Here is a 4,617-nt window from a genome sequence, read left to right as displayed (position 1 = left end):
GAGAGATTGTGGGAGAGAGAGAGGAAAACGCGGGCATCTTATACATAGTAGCCATTTTCAAATGAGCTGGAGCGGCTCGAAAGTGGCTCGGCTCGGCCCGGCTCGCCGTGTGCCGACAAAGGGGAGCCGGAAATTTCAGGGGGGTTGAAAATTGATAGTGGCTAAGTGGCTCGGCTTAGCAGCTGATGTACAGCGGCGGCTTTCCTCTTCCAACTCACTTCTTCCGTGAGGGACTGTATCCATATCCAACGGCAACGAGCGTGGGGGCCAGGGCCATGCTCCGATGCGCACGTGTCCGGCGGCAATTCCAAGGCGCGAAGACCAGCATATTCGTTTCGCTGAAATTCCAGTAATAACCATGCTTCTTGAGGCCCAATTTAATATGCAGAGTGGAAAAACGAAAATCTAAAAGAACATGCTTGTTAAAAATGTAATTTTTCAAATTAAGGTTAAGAAAAGAATTAGAACGTTTCTTGCCGTTTCCAGTGTCTCCATTTCATGTGAAAACCAAAAGATCCGAAAATTTGGCATTCTAGTACGTTGGAAAAACAATGACGCCGCAATACTAAAATTTGGCGTATGATATCGCTTCCACGAAATCATGGGTTAGGATTTTTTCAAGACTTGCGTACGATGTAATTATTCATTTAAATTTATGTTAGTTTACGTAGTCCGATGCAAACTCTAGAGATGACAGCAAACCGGTCTACTCTAGGCTAATTTCCGAAAAGACGGGGGCAACCCATCCTCCATTTTGTAGTTTTCAGTGTATAAAAATAAATAATCAAGTTTTCTATTTTGAATTGAGACTGTGTCTTTCCGTTTGTTTCACTGAAATGAAACGTTTTCCACTCATGAAAAGAACTCATTCAAGAGTGGGGAAAATATTTTCCTCTTTTTGAGAAGAGGAAAACATTTTTCCTAATCTTTGCTCTTTCAATTCCTTTACATTTAATTTCTTTTATAATATTATTTTTTGCGTTTCAACTTTTCAGAAATCTCTTTTTCCCTCACTTTCTCTCTTCCATAAACGCCGCTCCACCCTTCCTCTAATATGCAACGGTCCTCCCCGTCTTCCCTCGTCTTCGATTCCTCCCTCCCCCCCAATTCAACAAAAATACGGGGAGAGAGAAGGTCTATCCCAATTTTTTGTTCAAGAAGAAAATGCACAAAGCCCCGCCAGCTTTGTACCTCGTTCTCGGCCGCCGCCGAGCCGGCTCTCATTGATGCCGAGCCCGATAAACTCTGCGGTGAGATGTTCGACCTCCCGCATGCCGCCGCCTTCCGGCCCGGCGCCAAGATCTCGTCGACTATTCCATCGCCGACCGGTCAACGGAGGCCGAGATCTTGGTGAAGGAATAATCGATTTCCGTAACCCATATAAATTAAGAGTCAAATCGCATAGAAATATGAATACATTAATATGTGGCAATGAAAATCAAAGAAAAGATGAATTATTTTTTGTTCTTCTTTCATGAATGAGTGAGACAAAAAAAAAAAAAAAAGTCTTCATTTCCGAAGGAAAGAGAGAGGGAGCGCGCTGTAGAAGAGAGATGGAGAAGAGAGGAGGTGGAGGGGCGACTGTGGAAGGCAGAAAGTGGGTCAGAAAGAGATTTTTCAAAGATCTGAAATGTGGAGCCTATTGGACACGTGTCGTTCATTAAATGGATAAGTGAAAAAATGAGGTGGCATCAATGGGATATGCAATATTTTCTCTAACAAGGCGCTTGCGGCCCTTTGCCAGTCGGTCCGACCTTTTCAACACCCTCTCAAAGCCAGCTGTTCATGTGAAGTGTCTTCTCATCAGATCAGGTCAAAATGGTCAACCGGGCTACCCTGAAAAAGCAAGCGCACCTTCCTTTCTTGGTATCCACCAAATTGGGTTAGGACCAAAAAGAGAAAACGAAAAGACTAAAATTGCAAGTACTCCGTATCTGCTAGTCACCGTTTGGACGATGGACGAAATCGAAAAGCATAATCAGCCACCTGAGAGATTCACCCGCTAACCAGCCACACAAATCCAAGGTCAAAGCGTGTTAGTTTGACCTAGCTTCCTCCACTAACAAGGAAGAAAAACGAAATCATTTTGGATGATGTCGTATTTGTTAGAAATATGCCCTAAAACAATCATGTAATAGTTACATGTTAGAGATTTTAGTTGTACTTTCAATTTCTAATTTAATTAATGGCAAAAACATATTTATTCATTTATCCAATTGCTTACGTATATGGATAAATTCCATAAGATCAATTCAATGTTTTCGATCGATGGATCATTGAATGAATATTAATGATCCCGTTAAGACCTCTGTGTTCTTTTAACTTCACCATTTAGTATCGGATACTTAAGAAAATGACGAGTCACAAGTTATTAGGTATTGTAATGCCCGATTAGAACACATGTACTTGCACCGAACAAATTCATTGAACGTGACACACATTAAACTATTAGCAACATGAAAACTTTTAGCGTGGTCAATGTCTAATCGTTTAACTTCCGATCTTGTGTAAATAATCCTTAAACCCGAGATACAGTGTTAACTTGTATGTTTGATGGCTATGCTTCACAAGTGCGTATATTGTCGATTCGTTGATCCATTTCCGCACTTAATGATCATAGTTCATGCACATATGAAGTTACACGTGTGCGCAAAATGAAATCTGTCTCCTTGTTACGTGCAAGGGATGATGTCTTATGTGATCCAATTATGACAATGTATTAAAAGCCTCGGCCGGGGTTATAATCAAGAATGAAATGTTCATATCTCATATAAATGCATGTCGAATTAGATTTATACATATGATTGAATTAGTGGCTTGACAAATATTTCATGGTGTTTGTTTGATTGGGACATAGTAAGAGAGGGGGATTGCATTACACTATAGCTAAAACCGACGGGTTCATTATGTTTTTAAAATATTCACACTGTTTTGTCGCGACCCTCCGGAAATCTTGGTCCCGCCTCCTTTTGATTTCGGGGATCCGGGATGAATAGGGCTAACGAGCCGATCCTTTTTATAAGTAAGACCCCGGTTGTCGGCGGGGTATTTTTAGGATCGCGGGTCTCTCCCAAGACCCATTACTCGAATCGCGATGTCGAGTAAAATTTATCAAATATCGATATCGACCTTAGTGTGGTCGGGTGGCATGTGCAAATGTGTACATGCGATTTGGAGTCGCCACCGATCGGTTTATTGGAGGGTACGATCGGAAAACCCTACCGAGCGATCGGGAGAAACCGTTCGGTTCCGCGAAAACCCGAGATTTTTGGGTCCGGGGACTTGGTTATGCCAAAATTCACATTGACGCCCTTTCGGTTACCGATGTCGAGTGTTTTTCTAACCTAGGAATTCATGCAGATGGACTTTCGGGTGAGGTAGGCCCTAACAATACTAAGTATTCATGCAGATGGGAATTTTCTATCCAAACAAATCATAATCAAAAATTAAAATGCACAATCAAAACAATCAATGTCAAATCAGTCAAACAAATCAAACAAACGAGCCTAAGAGGGTTCTATCGATACAAAAATAACGAATTTTAGTTCCGGCGGAGGGCTCGGGAAAATTTGGGGCGAAGGGCCCGGAAGGGTAGAATGGTCATTTTGGGGGTCCGGGACCCGAAAATCACAAAATTGGGGTCGGGCCAGTTGAATGTGGTCATTTCCCATTTTTTGTGATTTTCCAGAATTTTTCTAATTTTTTCTATTTTTTGGAATTTTTATTTATTTTCTAAAAATATGGGAATTTTCCGGATCGACACAAATCGACCCTCGAAGTCTCAAAATTTTCGATCCAGAATTTATGAGTTCCGAATCAATCTAGGAATTTTTAGAAATTTTTTGTGAAAATCCGGGAATTTTTATGAATTTTCTAAGTATTTTTACAATTTTTTTGGATTTTTGGAAATTTATTTTTTATTTTTTATTATTAAACCGGATCGGGTCAACTAGTCAACGGTCGGTCAACCCGGTTCGACCGCCCGTGAACCCGCTTGACTCAAATACGGTGCCGTATACGTATCTATACTATTTATTTTTTATTTTTCTAAACCATTTTCTAATATCCGAAAATACAAAAATGAAACGGACGGGTGAGATCAATCACAGATTTGATCTCGGCCGTCGACTCACACTTATTCAAAACGACGCCGCTTCAGGCTAGCGAACGGACGGCTAGGATCTAAACTTAGATCTAATCCCGACCGTCAACCTACTTAAGCTAAAACGACACCGTATCTAATAATGAAACGGACGGCCACGATCTAGCCTGGATTGAATCTGAGCCACTCGTTCCCTACACGCTCTAAACGACGCCGCATCACCTATCGCCATGAATGGCTACGATTAATCCTAAACCTGATCTGCACCGTTCATTCCCTCAGAAGCCAAAACGACGACGTATCCGCTCATACCCTAAACGACGCCGTGAACCATTCAACCTTAAACGGCATCGTTTCTATATTTCTCTAATAAACGAAAATATACATAGCGATCCAACGGCCGAGAATCAAATTCGTCGATTAATCTCAGCCGTTGGATCGGATCTGAGTCGACCTACTCGCGCCAACGGCCGAGCCGACTCGGATCCGGGTGGACCTATCGCAGAACGACACCT

The sequence above is a fragment of the Rhodamnia argentea genome, chromosome 5, assembly GCF_020921035.1.
Source record: "Rhodamnia argentea isolate NSW1041297 chromosome 5, ASM2092103v1, whole genome shotgun sequence".
NCBI lineage: Eukaryota > Viridiplantae > Streptophyta > Magnoliopsida > Myrtales > Myrtaceae > Rhodamnia > Rhodamnia argentea.
This window is presented reverse-complemented; position numbering follows the sequence as displayed.